A 20,903-nucleotide genomic window follows, 5' to 3' on the forward strand; every position below is an offset into this window, starting at 1 on the left:
AAAACACATTGAGTTCATGATTTCCAGCATTTAATTACATTGGATTGAGTCTATTTTAATTTGGTCTATTAGGTTACATTGAGTCCTTTTATTTTGAGTTTATTTGAGTTCTTGTTTTGGTTTGTAATTGTTGAATTGTATTTGTTAGATTGAGTCCATGTAATTGCATTGTAGTTGAGTCAACCCAGGTCACTTTGTGTGGACCCAATTGATGACGTGATGAGGTGTCCATCCACATAAGAGAAGTCCTATTCTCATTAGGATTTCATGGCATGAAGAGTCTTAGGCATGAAGATGTTTATGGGATTGACTAGTCAAAGTCCTACTTTGATTAGGAGTCTTACTTGGTCCCTTGACTTGGTCAAATCCTACTTTGGTTAGGAGTCCTTTAGCCCTTAGTATTTAAGTTTAGTCATGAGTCCTAATCTGAGTTTTGTCATAAGATTAATTTTTTATTTTGTTCCAATGTCCCATCTACTTAAAGGGTGGACGTTGAAGAATAAAGGCAGAATTAATTTGATTTTCAGTTATTCTTGATGTTGAGAGGCGTGAGGCTTCTTTTTCCTCCTTTGGTGAGACTCCAAAGGCTCTTCTTCTTTCTTGGTGAGATGCCAGGAAAACTTCTTAGGTTTTGGGTATAGGTGAGACTCTTATATTCAGCCCATAGTTATCTCTATTACTTTCAACTCGCAGCATTTTTATTATTATTGTTTCAATCCATCATTCATCATAAATCTCCTTAGGTTTCAGACCTCAAGCGTAGGCCTTGAATCATTCCTTACCACGTCCTATTAACACAAACCCAAGCTATCACACGAGGGAATTAGAGTGAGAGATTTCTGCTGTACAACCTAAGCCGCACCACATCCCAACCCCTTCTCCATTCTGCGTCAATATTGATGTTCTTAAATGAATTGATATGGAAAGTCATGTTGGAATATCATTTATTGAATTTTGATAATTATCTGTTAATTAGGATTTTAACATGTTGATCCAAATTATATATTGAGAAAGCATGTATGACAATGTTGACTACATAAATTTTGATTTATGTATATTGAGTGAACTCTTAGTCTGACTATTTTTTCAATCCTGCCATACTAAGGTTGTATGTTGGCTATAGCATTAATTGTTTCAGAACTTGATTACTATAGATTTACTCCACAAGGATTAAATATAACACTATCGACCTACTCCGTAGAATTAAGTGCAATACTATATACCTGCTCCACGAGGGTTAAGTGCAATACTATGAGCCTTGTCATAGGGATTATATATAACCATAGTTATATAGACTGATAAGTTGATAAAAGTACCTATGGAAGTATGTGACTAGAAGATATTCATCGAAACTTTTGTAAAATAACCTTGTTTTGATATCCGTTTCAAAATGCTATTTGGATTATATGTAAGTTATTGATTTAGAGAAAAAAAATGTATATATTCCGGTATATTGGAGTTATGTATATGACTTTGATCACAAAATATTGTCTTGCTAAACACGTTATTTGCATCATGTTTGCTTGATCCATTTTGATTATATTCTGCTTACTTACTGGGCTATTAACTCATTCTTTTGATTGCTTTGTTTTTACAAAGCCCGAGGCTTAAAAGTGGACAGGTAAGAGTTGAACCATGGGTTGTGAGACTAGAGCGAGGATCTAGTTAGCTACATCAGGCCAACCTTTATAATTTTGGTAGAACCCTCTCAATACTACTCCATGTAGCAATGTGTGAATTGTGTTGATTAAGTGGTCGGAATATGAAAACCATGAATACTTTAGAATTTGAGTTATTGAGCCTTGAAAATTTCATAAGGATTGGAAAATTTTGATTATTATCCTGCCTGATTTACTGTATTATTAACAGGTTGTCGTCTTGCATGCTTGTGGGACCCTATCCTATGTGCGTGCGGCAGGTAATAGCATTCCTTGACTTGAGTCAAGTTACAGGGATGACAAATGCACATTCTCTAAAAACTCTTTATGGCATTGGAATTAGGTGAGTAAAATATCTAAAAGATGTGGACTCACCCTAAGTTGACATGGGCACGTAACAAATAACGGAAGGAAATACTCCAAAGATATCGCTGCTCACTCTTAAATGTACTGCGCTCTCCAAGTACGCTTGTTCCCCTCCGTCTTCCTTATCATGGCAAGTTTTTGTGAAAGAACTCCGATGAGAAGAAAAAAGAAGGCGTTAAGAGAACTTTCAGGCCGATTCTCCTTTAGATCTGCCTGGGATCTGATAAGGACTCCCGTCGGGTAGAAAAAAGACCTCTCCTGAACATAAGGAGGTTAACACACGTATGATTTCCACATCCACGAGGATCCATATGGAAGGGGGTCCCAACTCTAAGTCTGATTTTTTCTGATATCGAAGAAGTCGAAGCAATATTCTATACTACTTTTCAAAGTCTGGATCGAATTTATCCGTCTTAACTATTAGTTTCGTACATCTTTTCTTAATTGAGGGGTAATTGATAATCAACATAGTCATGTTAGTCCCCCACCAATGAGTCCAAGAGGGCTACGACGATTTCCGAGTTTACGTTGCTCGTCTTTCAATGCTTGCTTTCTTAGTAAGCCTATAGTCTTCTTGCTGAAGCAGACAGTTTATAGACAATTTCATACAAATGTTTGCCCACTTGTTGACAAACACCACATCACGTAGATAGTGGCGGGAAGAAGTTATACAAGACAAGATTATATTTTTCAGATGGAGATCATAGGATAAGAAGAAACTGTCCCATCTATCGGACATGGGTAGCAACATTGCAACTGACTCGTTTTTTTTTTCTCGTCTCTTAATTTGATCCGCAGTTCGTTAGTTCTGCACAATCATGTTATGAGCTTTCCTGCTCGTTTTGCTGTCTCGAGATCCTTGAATCAAAAAAGTGATAGAGATTACATTCTCATAGGTCAAATGACAAATAGATAATGGTTCTTAAAAGGTACAATAATGGGTAATCAAATCAAAAATATGGCAATACAAAAAACTAATAAATGAACATGCCTGATGACTATTTGTAGAGTGCTTTTGGATTCGATACGCGGAAAGAGGCTTTTAGGACAAGCGGTGATTTCAACATGGTATCAGAGCAGAGATTCTGAGTTCGAACTCTGTCTCCGCACTCTTTAACCCCATTATTAAAAATTTTCCATGTTGGGCTCGCCCATAAAAAAAAAGTCCGGCCCACATATGAGGGGGAGTGTTAAAAAATATAAAATATATAAATAAATCTACCTCATTCTATAAGCTTAAGCTTTTAGAACAAGTGGTGATTTCAATAGAGCTCCTTCAATTAATAAAGTTTCAAAGATTAGAAGAGGCAGTATATGAAGTGCTGTAAGTTTGTGTTCCAAAAGAAAAATAGGTTTTTCTCTTATGAAACAATAGGCGGAAGCAATATACCTTCATTGGTAGAGCTTGTTCACTACTGATTTTTCAAGAAATGACAAATTGTATATACTCTCTTAATACCTTATATTATATTTATTATTAATATATACATCAAATTTTTTTATATTGTTTATTTTTTTGGCAGACATATTCTGACATTGGTAGAGCTGCACGAGCATCTCAGACAGTTCCTCACACATCAGGCTTGAAGAGTTATGCGAGACGTAGAGATGAATTCGTAAGTTTCTTTGAAACACTTTGAAACTTCTTGAAAGTCTTCTATCATATATCACGTATCATGGATGATATATAGCTTGCCAATATATTTTTTGTTGTAGATGAAAGAGCATAGGAGAGAGCCTGGTGAGGTAGATTCTATAAGATGACTCACACGAGATAGCAGCTTTGTCTGGGAGGAGTTGAGAGAAATAATTATATATATTCATCTTTGATTTGTACAATAATTTTTTATTAGTTTCATTTTTTTCAAACAATAATATGTGACTGTTTTTTTTGGAAGATATAGGACATGGCTACATCCCTTATTTCAGATCATGTCGGGGAGTCATCATCATTCGGCATCGAAGCCCAGGTATTCGCCGAATTAATAGGCTCAGAGAGTTATTCTCGAGTGAGAGGTTATAGCGTTGGAGTTATCCCAACTTAATTGTTTGCAGTGAGCAAATATACCCAAGATGTCAAACAAAGTAGTAGCCCTGCAAAAATTTGTAGTCTGAAGGCAGCGATGAAGGAAATGAGGCAGAGCCATCATATAGAGATTGAGGAGATGAGGCAGAGCTATCATTCAGATATGGACACTCTAGAAAAAATAGACTATTCCGACGCTTTTTAACGCCTCTACCGATGCTTATAAGCGTCGGTAATTTTGACGCCGACGCTTCCAAAAGCATCGTATGGGTGGGGATGGAAATTTTTTTTACCGACGCTTTGGAGTATTGGCCCGTTTTGGAGTTTGCCGACGCTTTAAAGCGTCATTAGAGTTTTTTTAAAAAAAAATAATAAGAAAGCCGGATAGCACAGGACTTTATAAGCATCGTTAGAGAGAGATTAACAAAATTAATTGTAAAAAAAATCCAATTTTCATTCTCTATTACTAGTTTCTTCTGATTCAGGTTCTTCTAATAGCACAAGATAGATAACAAAAATAAATAAATAAATAAATAAAAATAACACAAAAAGAAGAACAGATGCTTATTTATTGATTTTTTTTACAAATTACAATATATTACAATATATGCATAATTTATGTGATTTTTGTTTTACAATAGAAATAACACAGGAAGTATACTTATAAATTATAAATTAAAAATTACAGTAGAAATGATACAGAAAGCACTCGGCTGCAGTAGCTTCTTTGCAATCTTCCACGCTGCAGTCCATCTAATCAAACCAAAATGCGGCTTCCTGAAACCCAAAACCCCAAACCATCAACAGATCAGTGCTATACCAACCTAAATCATACAAATCAGCCATCGATAACCTAAATATCATCTACAATACCAGATCGAGAAACTGAGAAGAGAAGGGAAAAAGAGAGGCAGATAAGCCTACCTCGGATCGTTTCACCGTAGCCGGGCTCTGGTCTCCTCTTCCTTCTCTCTGGTTCCACGCTTCCTTCCACCGTAGCCAGAGAAGAGATGAAACGATGGCAGAGAAAACTAAGAGGGAAAAGCTCACCTTTTGGCGGATGCTTTCGGAGATCTGGGAACAGAGTGGTGGTGGTTTTCTTCGGAGAAGCGCCACGAAATGAGATCTATGGTGAGGATTTTGGGGAAGAGAGAGAGAGAGAGAGAGAGAACGAACCTTGTTAACAGCCGAGGAGAGAGATTGGCCAGCCGGCCGACCACCAACGGGAGAGCTGAGAGCGATTAGAGAGGGATTCCACTTCAAAACGCAAAGGCGACGGCGGAGATCTGGGAGAGTGGTGGTGGTTTTCTTGAGAGAAGCGCTACGAAACGAGATCTATGGCGAGGGTTTTGGGGAAGAGAGAGAGAGAGATAACAGACCTCGTTAACAGCCGAGGAGAGAGACTAGCCGGCCGGCCGACCACCGACGGGAGAGCTGAGAGCGATTAGAGAGGGATTCCACTTTCAGATGGCGGCGGCGGCGGAAGGGGGGGTTGGGATCGGGGAGGAAGGGGGATTGGGATGATGGTTGCCGAGGGGTTAGGGATTTTGTTTTTTGGATGGTGGGGGGGGGGGGGGGGGGGAGGGAACGGGGTTGGGATCGGTGAGAAAGGGGAGGTTGGGATCGGACACGAATAGGGATTTATGAGGGGTGGGGGAGCGCGATTGGCCTCCGATGATGTTTTCTAAAACGTCATCTTAGTTTGCAATTAGGGGAGAATTAAATTGGAGAGGATTAGGCCTACAAGCGTGGCACACTTTAGACTTCGACGACACTTTTAAGTATTGTCTAAGTCCTTTCTTCTCTATTCGGCTCTTGATAATGTTAATAAGCGTCGTACTTTGCACGTCGCTAATTAGCATCGTTGTAGTTCCTTATCTGCCGACGTTACTTAGAAGTATTGGTAAATTTTGGCGTTAGAGCTAAAATTACCGACGCTTCTATATAGTGTCGGCATGTAAATGTCAGCAAAGACTGCTTTTGTTGTAGTGGAAGAAAATGAGGCAGAGCCATCATATAGAGATAAAGGAGATGAGGCTGAGCTATCATATAGAGATGGAGGAAATGAGGTAAAGCTATCATACAGGTATGGAATGGTCGAGGCAAAGCCATCAGATAGAGATACAATATTTAAGGGCTTAGCTTAACCCGATTGCATCTATGTTGCATAGGTTTGCCCCTCCTCAGATAAATAATTATATCTATTTAAATATTTTACATAATTATTATATATTTTTGTATTAGCATAATGATTTTCGTATTTTTAACTTCTAAAGTTTCTATTTTTTTCTGTAGGTTCCTGATATTTTTCCACTCGTAGAGATGATGATGATACCATCGACCCCTGGTATCTCTTAAACTATTTATTGAGTTTGATTTGTATATTTTTTATGTTCTTCGAAGCACATTGTAAATATTGTTGTGCGATTCCTGTTTACCTAAAAAATATGCTAAACAGATCGTTGTTAGAATCGACAAACAAAGTTTAAATTAATTTTACTCTTACCTGTTCTACTCGAAGAATAGTGGTTGTAAGAGGTCGATCCACAGGGAGGCGGTTGGAGTTGCATAAAAATTAAAACATTCATTTGGATTCAAAATCGATTTTTGAATAATAATAGAAAAACATTACGTCGGGGATGTTGAACGTTTTCTAATTAAAAATAAACAAAAGGAAAGAAAGAAAACTTTGCAATTAAAATTGGATGCAGAGTAGGGGTCGATTTCTAAAGACAGAATATGAATTAAAATCGCCAGTCGAATAGCAAAAATTAATTTCAGAGTTATCTTTAAACTAAGAATTTCAAAATAAATTGCAGAGATTAAACTAAACCTAGAGCATGGATTGCATAAAAGAAAATTAATATATTGTATATAAAGCAAACATTAAAATGAACCTAGAACATGGATTTCAAAAAAGAAAATTGATGAATTTCATAAAAAGATAACTGATTACAAATAAAAATGGAGATTAGAGTCCTAATACTTCTTCTATTTTGCAAATAAAATAAAGAAAATAAAACAAAAAACAAATCTCTTCTCCCTTCTCTCTCCCACGGTGGACATAAAATATTAATTCCCCCTTTTTTTTCTTTCTTCTTTCCAAAGGAAACAGAGCAATCCTCTGTTTCCTCTCCTTTGAACCAGCCGAGCCCTCTCCTCTCTTGGCCTCCACCCCAACTGAGCTCTCACTGCCTGCCTTCTTCCCCCCTTCTTATAGCACTTGGAGATGCGGTGAATATGGAAGATTTTCACCGCGTGAAGAATGCGATTGCTGGGACGAGGAGGAGAACACGTGAAGAAATACTTGAGAAAAAGATAGATGATATGACATTACAAGAGAATGAACCGAAGCAAATTGGAGAAACTTCAACAAGTCAAGAGGTAATTGATGATCATGGGCTTACAAAGGCTTGGAGGTATGCATACGGTCACCCTAAAGAATTAATATTAGATGATCGATCACAATCTATTAGAACTAGAGCTTCTCTTAGGAACTTAAATAATCACCTAGCTTTTGTTTTACACTTAGAACCTAAAAACATTGGAGAAGCTGAAAATGATGTAAATTGGATAAATGCTATGCAAGAAGAACTAAACCAATTTACTAGAAACAAAGTATGGAACTTAGTTGAACGCCCCACTGAATACTCAATAATAGGAACTAAATGGATATACAAAAATAAACTTGATGAAAATGGAGTTGTGATTAGGAACAAGGCTAGACTAGTAGCAAAGGTGTGGAGTGATTGATTAAAACCCCATTTGATTTTGATGAGCTCAAAGCATTTGAGTATATCTTGTGATTACTAATGAATTCAATTGAGTGTTTCAGTGAAAATCCTGTCCAAGTGTTTCTAGACTTGGTTCATAGTATTTTGGATAAGTTAAGAAGTCTGCATGAACCAATGTCTGAGACTCGAGTCGACTCCCGAGTATCACGAGTCGACTCCAAGCGTATCAAGTTCACTGGCACGAGCTCGAGTCGACTCCAGATCAGTACGAGTCGACTCCGACTGAGAACAGACAGAAGGACAGAAAGCTTCAACTCAGAAACTGTCAACGAGTCGACTCCCGAAGTGCGCGAGTCGACTCCAATGTTCAACGAGTCGACTCCAGGGTAGTAAGAGTCGACTCCAAGAGAAACACAAAGAAAAGTCAGAGAGCAGTTTTCGGACTCTGAGATTCGAGTCGACTCCCGCAGTACGCGAGTCGACTCCGAGACTGAGCGACCATCAACAGACAGAAGACCATGTTACTGCCTCTGAGATTCGAGTCGACTCACAGACAGCTCGAGTCAACTCCGAGACAAGCTTCACGTCAAAAGGCAGAAGACCAACTTTCGGAAACTGAGAGCCGAGTCGACTCCAAGGAAGTTCGAGTCGACTCCAAGACTGAATGAGCCAAAAGACAGAGAAACGGGAGTTCGGGCTCTGAGATTCGAGTCGACTCCCAGGACAGTCGAGTCGACTCGAGTGGACAAAATTCAAAATTGGATCCACGGACTTCAGTGGATGAGCCGACTCCAAAATTGCCAGGTCAGCTCCAGAAGTTGGCGAGTCGACTCCAGGTCAAGACGAGTCGACTTCCAGTCAAGACGGCAACTTTAATTCAAATTTGGAACAGTTGCCGAGTCGACTCCGGAAAAGCGTGAGTTGACTCCTGCTACAGCCGAGTCGACTCCTGATCGCGCGAGTCGACTCCAACCCACCAACGGTCATATTGTCAGGCTGCGCAGAGTGTGCAGAACGGCCAGAAAAAGCAGAGTAACGGCTAGTTTCCGTGGGGGTTGGCTTAAATAGCCACAGAGGACTGTAGCAAGGCAGAGAACAGATATTTCACTCCAAGCATTCAAGTTTTCAAGCTCTCCAAGTGCTCTTAAACGAAAAAGGGGAGATCTGCATTTACTGCTCCAACAACTTCTTCCCAACAATCAAAGCTTCCTCCTCCTGCATTCAAGTCGACCACTCTTTCAAGAGGAGACCGGAGTTCCAGAAGCCATACCTCTTCACCAGCTTAAAAGCGTTTGAGGGCTTCTAACTCCTTTACGATTATATTGTTTTAAATCTGCTTTTTGAGAAGCTATTTTCTGTTTTCTTCTATCTCTTGTATTTACTTGATTCAATCGGGAGATTGAATCAAGAGGTTTAAGGTTGGTTGGTGAGCCAAGTTAAAACCAACGTGTGTAAGGGTTTGATTGTGAGCCCGGGAAAACAATCGGGGTTGGTTCTAGTCGGTGAGCCTGGGAAAACCGACCGAGTTCGTTGTGAGCTCGTAAAACAACAAGTTTGGTTGTGAGCTTGCAAAACAACTGGCTGTAATCCAAGGGGGTTATAGTGAAATTCCCAAGTGAGACTTGGGAAGTGGACGTAGGAGCAAGGGTTAGCTCCGAACCACTATAAAACTTTGTGTTTGTAGTGCATTGTCTCTCATCTTCTTCCCCGCACATTACTCACAGCACTAGGCCTTAATTAAATAACTTGCTATAGTTTTTAATTAATCATCCACAAAGTTTTAATTAGTCAAATTATTTTAAAAACCCAATTCACCCCCCCCCCCCTCTTGGGTTGTCTATCTGGACAACAAGTGGTATCAGAGCCAAAAACTCTTCCACTCAAGAGTTAAAAGATCAAAATGACAACCCCATTTGGATCTTCTCACATTGAGGGTCAGTCCACCCAAAGACCCCCTTTCTTCAATGGATCTGACTACTCATACTGGAAGGCTAGGATGAGAATATTCATCCAAGCCCAAGACTATGAGATGTGGTCCATTGTAGTAAATGGGCCCTACATCCCATCCATATTCGTAGATGGTGTTAAGATACCTAAACTAGAAATGGACTGGGATGAACATGACATGAGGAAGGCACAATTAAACTCTAAAGCAATGAATGTCTTCTATTGTGCCTTAGACCGTAATGAATTCAATAGGGTCTCCACTTGCAATTCTGCAAAAGAGATTTGGGACAGACTTGAAGTGACCCATGAGGGTACGAATCAAGTGAAAGAGTCCAAAATAAATATTTTGGTTCATAAATATGAACTATTTAAAATGGACTCTAACGAAACAATTACATGCATGTTCACTTGGTTTACTGATATTGTCAATGGCCTAAAAAGCCTTGGCAAGAACTATACTAACAGTGAACTTGTCAGGAAAATCCTTCGGTGTCTACCAAGGTCGTGGGAAGCTAAAGTGACGGCAATCCAAGAAGCTAAAGACTTGAACAAGCTTCCACTTGAAGAGCTCCTTGGATCCCTTATGACGCATGAGCTTACCATGAAACAACACAACGAGGAAGAGTCCTCCCATAAGAAAAAGGTAATAGCTTTAAAATCTACTTCTTCTAACAAGGACTTGTCTTGCAGCAGCAGCAGTGAAGAAGAAGAAGATGAGGAAGATGGTGGTGAGGCTCTTTTTGTGCGCAAGTTCAAGAAATTCATCAACCACAAGAAGTCCTATCATCAAAGGAGAGGCCCCTCAAATTCCTACCGCAAGGACAAAGGTAAGGAAAGGGAAAGTGAGGGGATCGGGTGCTATGAGTGCAAAAAGCCGGGACACATCCGAGCTGAGTGTCCCTTACTAAAGAAGAGCAGCAAGTACAAGAAGAAGAAGAAAGCCCTTGTCACCACCCTATCGGACTCCGACGCATCATCCTCATCATCGGATGAAGAATAAGAAGAGAAGGCCAATTTTTGTTTCATGGCCAACGAAAATGAGGTAACTTCTGATACGCACTATGATTTTTCATTTGATGAACTTTATGATGCGTTTAACGAACTAATGATTGAATATAAGGATGTTAATGTTAAAAACAGGGAACTAAAAGTAACTAACCAAACTTATATCCGTAAGTATGATTCTTTAATTAAGGATAAAGATGCTATTACCAAAGAAAATCTAGAACTTAAGACAAGCAACCAACTCTTAATTAAGAAAACTAATACCTTAACTAAAGATAATGAAAAACTAACTAAGGAATTTTCAGAACTTAAAAAATATAAACAAACCTTAGATAAGGATCTTACTAAAGAACTTAATGATCTAAAAGCCGAAAATCAGACACTAACTAAAGAACTTAACAAATACAAACCCTTAGTTGAAAGATTTACCTATAGTTCTGAAAAATTAAACATGATACTAAATAGTCAACGTGCAGTGTTTAATAAAGCCGGTTTAGGATATAAACCAAGGAATAAGCAAAAACTTCTTAGTAACTTCTTTGTTAAAGCTGGAAAAACAAAAACTAAGAAAATAACCTGCTTTTGTTGTGGTACAGTAGGCTATAAAGCAAATGTATGTAATTTTAGGAAAAGTAAAACTAAAAGAAAAATTAAAAGGGTATGGGTTCCAAAAGGAACCAACTTGACTAACCATGAAGGACCCAAGAAAACTTGGGTACCTAAGATGACATGATTTGCTTGTGTAGGAGTGTCTTGCAGCCAAGGTCAACAAAAATTGCTGGTATTTGGATAGTGGCTGCTCAAGGCACATGACGGGTGATAAAGACCAATTTTTCACCCTTGAAGCTAAGAAGGGAGGTGCTGTGACGTTTGGAGACAACAACCAAGGTCACATCATTGGTATTGGTAAAGTTCAAATCACCCCTTCTACTTTTATAGATAATGTCAGATATGTTGATGGTCTTAAGCATAACTTGTTAAGCATCAGTCAATTATGTGATAAAGGATATGATGTTATGTTTAAACCATCACTATGTATTATAACAAATCCTAATGATAATAGCTTAGTTTTTAAAGGGATTAGACGTGAAAATGTATATGTTGTAGACCTAGAAGATCTTGCAAAACATAACCAATGTCTAGTTGTAAATGAAACTAAAGATAATGATGCTAGTTGGTTATGGCACCGTAAGTTATGTCATGCAAGCATGGACACAATAACTAAATTAGTTAAAAGAGACTCCGTGATAGGTTTGCCAAAATTAAAATTTGAAAAGAACAAAATATGTGAAGCATGTCAATTTGGCAAACAATCTAGGAACTCCTTTAAATCCATAAAATGTGTCTCTACCTCTAGGTCTCTAGAATTATTACACATGGACCTATTTGGTCCAACTAGAACAACAAGTCTAGGTGGAAATAAATATGGTCTTGTTATAGTAGATGATTACTCTAGGTACACATGGGTCATGTTCCTAGCACATAAGGATCAAGCATTTTCTATGTTTAAAAAAATTCCATAAGGAAGTAACAAATGCTAGAGAGTCTTCAGTCATAGCCATTAGAAGTGACCATGGTACCGAATTCGAAAATCAATTATTTGACGAATTTTGTAGTAAAAAGGGGATAACCCATAATTTTTCTGCACCTAGGACACCACAACAAAATGGAGTTGTGGAAAGAAAGAATAGAACTCTAGAGAAAATGGCTAGAACGATGTTATGTGAAAGTAACCTCCCTAAGTACTTTTGGGGAGAAGCCATTAATACTTCTTGCCATATATTAAATAGAGTTTTATTAAGACCCATTATAAAGAAAACACCTTATGAACTGTGGAAAAACAGAAAACCAAAAGTTAACTATTTTCATGTTTTTGGATGTAGGTGTTTTGTACATAATAATAGGAAAGATAATCTAGGGAAATTTGATCCTAAATCTGATGAAGGAATATTCCTAGGTTATTCTACAACTAGTAAAGCCTATAGAATCTTTAATAAAAGAATCCTAGTTATAGAAGAATCTATACATGTTGTTTTTGATGACTCTAGTGACATCTCATCTAGTAAGAAGGTTAATTTTGATGATGATATTGAAATACTTGAAGAAAAGATAGATGAGATGGGATTACAAGATGATAATCAAAAGTTGATTGAAGGAGAATCGTCAAACCAAGAGCCTATAGTGGATCATGGGCTAGCTAAAGCTTGGAGGTATGCTCACGGGCATCCTAAGGAACTAATTCTAGATGATCCATCACAACCGGTTAGGACTAGAGCATCCCTTAGGAATTTGAATAATCATCTAGCTTTTGTTTCACACTTTGAGCCCAAACATATAGAAGAAGCCGAAAATGATGTAAATTGGATAAATGCAATGCAAGAAGAACTAAATCAATTTACTAGAAACAAGGTTTGGGATCTAGTGGAGAGACCTTCTGAATATCCAATTATAGGTACTAAATGGATATATAAAAATAAGCTAGATGAAAATGGAATTGTTATAAGGAATAAGGCTAGACTAGTAGCAAAGGGTTATAATCAAGAAGAAGGTATAGATTTTGATGAAACCTTTGCTCCCGTAGCTAGACTTGAGGCAATTAGACTTCTATTAGCATATGCATGCTCTAAGGACTTCAAACTATATCAAATGGATGTAAAGAGTGCTTTTCTAAATGGGTTTATTAATGAGGAGGTGTGTGTAGAACAACCTCCTGGTTTTGAAAATCATCAATACCCTAATCATGTGTATAAACTGAACAAAGCACTTTATGGACTAAAACAAGCACCTAGAGCATGGTATGAGAGACTTAGTAAATTCCTATTAGAACATGAATTCTCTAGGGGAAATGTAGATACAACATTATTTCTGAAAAAGAAAAATAAGGATATGTTATTAGTACAGATTTATGTTGATGATATCATTTTCGGTGCTACTAACAATCGCCTCTGCGAGGAATTTGCTGATTTGATGCAGAGTGAGTTTGAGATGAGCATGATGGGAGAGCTGAACTACTTCCTCGGGCTTCAAATCAAACAATCTGAAGGAGGCATCTTCATCAATCAAGCAAAATATATCAAGGAGATGCTCAAAAAGTTTGATATGGAGGGAAACAAGTCAATCAGCACCCCCATGAGCTCATCATGCAAGTTAGACCAAGATGAATCAGGTAAATCTGTAGATCAAAAACTTTATAGAGGTATGATAGGTTCTTTACTGTATCTTACTGCAAGTAGGCCTGATATTATGTTTAGTGTGTGCATGTGTGCTAGATATCAGGCTAATCCTAAAGAATCACACCTAGCTGCAGTTAAGAGAATCTTTAAATACTTAATTGGAACTAAGAACATAGGGCTGTGGTACTCTAAAGAATCTAGCCTAAACTTAATAGGGTACACAGATTCAGACTTCGCTGGATGTAAGCTGGATAGAAAAAGTACCAGCGGGTCCTGTCAATTTCTAGGAGAAAACCTAATCTCATGGTTTAGCAAGAAACAAAACTCGGTTGCATTATCCACTGCAGAAGCTGAATATGTTGCAGCCGGGAGTTGTTGTGCTCAAATCTTATGGATTAAACAACAATTAGAAGATTATGGCATTAAACAAGATAAAATCCCCATTAATTGTGATAACACAAGTGCCATAAATCTCACTAAAAATCCAATTCAACACTCAAGAACTAAACACATTGAGATAAGACATCACTTCATAAGAGATCATGTATTGAATGGTGATGTGACACTCCAATTTGTTTGTACTGATAATCAATTAGCAGATATTTTTACAAAATCCCTAAGTGAAGAGAGGTTTAGTGTGCTTAGGAGGGGATTAGGAGTGATTGATCCATCCTAGTGGTGGTTTTCACTAGAATAATTGATTTTGATGATTACAATGTGGTTAAAATGGAGTTTCTTTTCAATGATCATCAAATCAGATCATAATTAGGTGATTTTCCCTCATTTGGCACGATTATAGCATGAGTTTTAGGTGCGTGCCAAAGTTAGAGACGACTCGAGTAAGTTTCAGAGCCGGCTCCTAAGGGGGAGTCGACTCGCGCATTTGCGGGAGTCGACTCGCAAAGATGGCAGCTGAGGGGGAGTCGACTCGCACAATGTCGGGAGTCGACTCGAAGTCTACAGGCGCATAAGGAGAGTCGACTCGCGCATATTCTGGAGTCGACTCGAGGTCGAGTCGACTCGCGACTCAGGGGAGTCGACTCGCAGTCGGGATCCGACTTTTTAACCCTAGGTTTGTCGTTTCGCAAACACTTTTTCTCAAACCGCCACTGTTCACAAAGCCCTAGAGCCGACTCCTAGGTCATCCCCGATCGTCTCCAAGCCCTTTTCCCGTCGATTTTTCGCCGGACATTGAGTTTCCGTCCGTTCCTAAGTCATTTCCGGTCCGTCCCGAGCTTCCTCTGTCGGTCCTTCACCGTCCTCTAGGTATTTTTCTCCCAGTTTAGGTCAAGATGCCTCGTAAGACCGTAGTTAGGAAGAGGTCCCGTCCTGAGGCCGGTCCCGAGCGGCGCTCCAAGGCGCGGCACGATCCCACGAGGCAACCACCTCCGGATCGTTCCCCGCCTAGGGAGGTTCTCGTTAGGCCGTTGGCCGGGAAGGCCGTCACCTCCGGGAGGTTTGTCGATTTCGACTATCTCTCCCGGGAGGGGTTCACCATAGGCGATAGGCTTAGAGCCCAGGGCCTAGAGTACTTCCTCACCTTGGACCTTCCCACCTATCCTGGCCTAGTTCAAGAGTTTTACAGTACCGTCCATCGGGGAGATGGAGGTATCGAGGGCACGGTAGTAGGTGTCCCGTTGCGTGTCACAGAGGACCTCATTGCCCATATCCTTCACCTTCCATTAGTAGGGGTGGCTCCCGCACACCCTGAGGATAGAGTTGCGGCCCTTACGGTCGTCTTAGGGCATCCACCTCAGTCCCCCCTAGATGAGGTATCTGCTAGCTCACTTCCTATTGAAGTGAGAATCCTTTTGAGCATTCTGTCCAGGTCCATCTTTCCTAAGACAGGGAGATTTGATTTTGTGAATGAGAGGGACTTAGCTATTATGTCTTATATCCTTCAGGACACCCCGATCAACTTCCCAAAGCTCATTTATAGGTATATGTGTGAGCCCCTAGATAGACCTAGGCTCTCACTCCCATACGGGATGTTATTCACTCTTCTTTTTAGGCAGTACGAGATTCCCATTCCTGAGAGGAAACCCTCTCGTGCCTTGCGATGGACTGATCGCTTATGTACGGAGACTATGCACAGGATGGGGTTTCGAAAGAGAGAAGGGATCTGGGTTAGGAAGTCCACTCTTACTGCTTAGACCACCAGACCATCACCCAGTCCTGAGCCAGATTCAGACTACCCAGACCTTCCAGACCATCCAGACCTCCCATCCACTCCTCCTGCTCCTACCACCTCTGTCGGACCTTCCTCCTCAGTTCCACCATCTATGGAGGTCCGTATTGATACAGAGCAGCTCCGGGAGCTGCGGCAGGAGATCGTCCGAGATCTGAGGGATGAGCTGCTTCAGGAGCTCCGAGGTGCGGTGCCTGCCCCCACTCCTGCACCCGTATCTTCTCAGTTGGTCCCTTCCTTGACAGCCGTGACTGACATGACGGCTCATGTACGGAAAGAGATCTACAATGTCCGGAGTTTGGTCCAGGCCCAGTTCCACAGCATGAGTGAGGTCACGAGCTCCACTCGACAGATGCGAGAGGAGATAGGTCGTGACATGCACACCACCACCGAGGGGGCCGAGCGCTTGGCGAATGTACTCATCGACAAGCTGGACGCACTTCAGACATCGGTGACTGGGCTTCAGGCGTCGGTGACAGAGCTCTCCACTACACATAGTAGAGCCACCACATCTATTATCACGCAGCTCGGACATGGGACAGATGCAGTCACTCTCCTCATGGAGCAGAGCCGATTGAGAGGAGGTGCCACATCCTCCAGAGGAGGAGATGCATCCTCGAGAGGGGGATCTTCATCCTCGAGGAGACCATAGATGTTCTTTTTGTTTTGTTTTGTTTTGCTTTACTTATTGTATGCTCAAATGTATTCACATTCATATCAATACAATGAGTAGACATCTTATCTTCAGTTCTGTGCCATTTGATGATGGGTTGTGCCATTTGTGCCATTGATTGTGTGTGATTACCTCCTTTTTGGTATGATGACAAAAAGGGGGAGAAATACGTATAAAATGTGTAAAAGGGGAGAAATATGGAAAAATATGTAAAAGAAATCAGTGGAAATAAATAAAAAGATAAACTCTTAAAAACACACTCAAATTTGTTCTAAGTGGATTCGGTACCTCGAGGCTCATTATCTCTCTTTTGGGGCTCCTAATGGAGTAATCTCCAGAATCTATTCAAGGGATATTCGGAGATTAGCTGAATCCTACTCAAGAACAAATTGACAGATTTTCCCTCTAAAAAGATAAAATTCAGTTCAAAAACTTCAAAGCATTAAAAGAAAATTCAGAGAATCAAAACATAGTTGAATGCATATGTTGAGGGGGAGAATCTGAATTTTAATCAAGCTAAATCATTAATGACATATAAGCCGAATAATTGATTGCATAATATGAAGGCTTATATAATTCCAAATGAAAGGGGGAGCTTTAACTCCGAAATTTAATGTTTCACTCCTTTCAAACTTGGATAAATTAAATTATCAGACATTTGAATTCATTTATGGATTTTACTTCATTGTTTTATGAGCAATTCATTTTACATATACTCAAAGTTTTGTCATCATCAAAAAGGGGGAGATTGTGGAGTGATTGATTAAAACCCCATTTGATTTTGATGAGCTCAAAGCATTTGAGTATATCTTGTGATTACTAATGAATTCAATTGAGTGTTTCAGTGAAAATCCTGTCCAAGTGTTTCTAGACTTGGTTCATAGTATTTTGGATAAGTTAAGAAGTCTGCATGAACCAATGTCTGAGACTCGAGTCGACTCCCGAGTATCACGAGTCGACTCCAAGCGTATCAAGTTCACTGGCACGAGCTCGAGTCGACTCCAGATCAGTACGAGTCGACTCCGACTGAGAACAGACAGAAGGACAGAAAGCTTCAACTCAGAAACTGTCAACGAGTCGACTCCCGAAGTGCGCGAGTCGACTCCAATGTTCAATGAGTCGACTCCAGGGTAGTAAGAGTCGACTCCAAGAGAAACACAAAGAAAAGTCATAGAGCAGTTTTCGGACTCTGAGATTTGAGTCGACTCCCGCAGTACGCGAGTCGACTCCGAGACTGAGCGACCATCAACAGACAGAAGACCATGTTACTGCCTCTGAGATTCGAGTCGACTCACAGACAGCTCGAGTCGACTCCGAGACAAGCTTCACGTCAAAAGGCAGAAGACCAACTTTCGGAAACTGAGAGCCGAGTCGACTCCAAGGAAGTTCGAGTCGACTCCAAGACTGGATGAGCCAAAAGACAGAGAAACGGGAGTTCGGGCTCTGAGATTCGAGTCGACTCCCAGGACAGTCGAGTCGACTCGAGTGGACAAAATTCAAAATTGGATCCACGGACTTCAGTGGATGAGCCGACTCCAAAATTGCCAGGTCAGCTCCAGAAGTTGGCGAGTCGACTCCAGGTCAAGACGAGTCGACTCCCAGTCAAGACGGCAACTTTAATTCAAATTTGGAACAGTTGCCGAGTCGACTCCGGAAAAGCGTGAGTCGACTCCTGCTACAGCCGAGTCGACTCCTGATCGCGCGAGTCGACTCCAACCCACCAACGGTCATATTGTCAGGCTGCGCAGAGTGTGCAGAACGGCCAGAAAAAGCAGAGTAACGGCTAGTTTCCGTGGGGGTTGGCTTAAATAGCCACAGAAGACTGTAGCAAGGCAGAGAACAGATATTTCACTCCAAGCATTCAAGTTTTCAAGCTCTCCAAGTGCTCTTAAACGAAAAAGGGGAGATCTGCATTTACTGCTCCAACAACTTCTTCCCAACAATCAAAGCTTCCTCCTCCTGCATTCAAGTCGACCACTCTTTCAAGAGGAGACCGGAGTTCCAGAAGCCATACCTCTTCACCAGCTTAAAAGCGTTTGAGGGCTTCTAACTCCTTTACGATTATATTGTTTTAAATCTGCTTTTTGAGAAGCTATTTTCTGTTTTCTTCTATCTCTTGTATTTACTTGATTCAATCGGGGGATTGAATCAAGAGGTTTAAGGTTGGTTGGTGAGCCAAGTTAAAACCAACGTGTGTAAGGGTTTGATTGTGAGCCCGGGAAAACAATCGGGGTTGGTTCTAGTCGGTGAGTCTGGGAAAACCGACCGAGTTCGTTGTGAGCTCGTAAAACAACAAGTTTGGTTGTGAGCTTGCAAAACAACTGGCTGTAATCCAAGGGGGTTATAGTGAAATTCCCAAGTGAGACTTGGGGAGTGGACGTAGGAGCAAGGGTTAGCTCCGAACCACTATAAAACTTTGTGTTTGTAGTGCATTGTCTCTCATCTTCTTCCCCGCACATTACTCACAGCACTAGGCCTTAATTAAATAACTTGCTATAGTTTTTAATTAATCATCCATAAAGTTTTAATTAGTCAAATTATTTTAAAAACCCAATTCACCCCCCCCCCCCTCTTGGGTTGTCTATCTGGGCAACAAAAGGGCTATAATCAAGAAGAAGGTATAGACTTTGATGAGACTTTTGCTCCTGTAGCTAGACTTGAAGTAGTTAGATTGTTACTAGCATTTGCATGCTCTAAAGACTTCAAACTATTTCAAATGGATGTAAAAAGTGCCTTTTTGAATGGGTATTTTAATGAGGAGGTGTATGTAGAACAACCTCCTAGTTTTGAAAATCATCAATACCCCAATCATGTTTATAAACTAAACAAAGCACTTTATGGTCTAAAACAAGCTCCTAGAGCAAGGTATGAAAGACTTAACAAATTTCTATTAGACCATGAATTCTCTAGAGGGAATGTTGACACAACACTGTTTTTAAAGAAGAAAAACAAAGATATGTTAGTAGTACAGATTTATGTAGATGATATTATTTTCGGTGCTACTAACAATCGCCTCTGCGAAGAATTTGCTGACTTAATGCAGAGTGAATTTAAAATGAGCATGATGGGAGAGCTGAACTATTTTCTCGGACTCCAAATCAAACAATTTAAAGAAAGCATCTTCATCAATCAAGCAAAATATATCAAGGAGATGCTTAAGAAGTTTGATATGGATGGAAACAAGCCAATCAGCACACCCATGAGTTCATCATGCAAACTAGACAAAGATGAATCAGGTAAATCAGTAGATCAAAAGATATATAGAGGTATGATAGGATCTTTATTATATCTTACAGCAAGTAGACCTGATATTATGTTTAGTGTATGCATGTGTGCTAGATATCAATCTAATCCTAAGGAATCACACCTAATTGCAGTTAAGAGAATCTTTAAATATCTCATAGGAACAAAAAACATAGGTCTATGGTACTCTAAAGAATCAAGCATAAACTTAATAGGGTACACTGATTCAGACTTCGCTAGTTGTAAACTTGATAGAAAAAGCACCAGCGGGTCATGTCAATTTTTAGGAGAAAACTTAATCTCTTGGTTTAGCAAAAAACAAAACTCGGTTGCACTATCTACGGCTGAAGCCGAATATGTTGCTGTCGGAAGTTGTTGTGCTCAAGTTTTGTGGATTAAACAACAACTTGAAGATTATGGCATCAAACAAGATAAAATTTCCATTAACTGTGATAATACAAGTGCCATTAATCTAACTAAAAATCCAATTCAACATTCAAGAACTAAACACATTGAGATAAGACATCACTTCATAAGAGATCATGTACTGAATGGTGATGTGACACTTTAATTTGTTTGTACTGATGATCAACTTGCTGACATCTTCACAAAACCTTTGAGTGAAGATCGATTTTGTATACTTAGAAGAGGGTTAGGAGTGATTGATCCATTCTAGTGATACTCTACTCTAATTCATTGATTTTGATGATTAGCTTATGTTAGACATAGGGTTTCTTATCTATGATCATCAAATCAGTTCTTAAATCTTTGATAGTTCCATAACTCTCTCTTTTGGCACGGAAATAACAAGTTTTTTGGTTATGTGCCAGAGTTCGAGTCGACTCGAATAGATTTTAGAGTCGGCTCGTGGGCGAGTCGACTCGCGCATA

At 39.9% G+C, this 20,903-nt stretch overlaps 1 long non-coding RNA gene across 2 annotated transcripts; it reads right to left on the bottom strand.

The window, feature by feature from the left end:
• Window positions 1-4,590: 4,590 nt before the first annotated feature.
• On the bottom strand, window positions 4,591-5,615 carry LOC148703129 (uncharacterized). 2 transcript variants are annotated; one of them, XR_015987876.2, is made up of 4 exons: window positions 5,430-5,615; window positions 5,227-5,336; window positions 4,975-5,149; window positions 4,591-4,827 (listed from the first exon to the last, which is right to left on the bottom strand). It is a non-coding gene; the product is annotated as an uncharacterized LOC148703129 (long non-coding RNA). The 2 variants fall into 2 exon arrangements; XR_015987875.2 differs by having other exon boundaries at window positions 5,227-5,612.
• Window positions 5,616-20,903: the final 15,288 nt, after the last annotated feature.

This window comes from Phoenix dactylifera, chromosome 6 (genome assembly GCF_051530095.1).
Source record: "Phoenix dactylifera cultivar Ajwa chromosome 6, Ajwa_hap1_PhDact_Kaust_v1.1, whole genome shotgun sequence".
NCBI classification, from domain to species: Eukaryota; Viridiplantae; Streptophyta; class Magnoliopsida; order Arecales; family Arecaceae; genus Phoenix; species Phoenix dactylifera.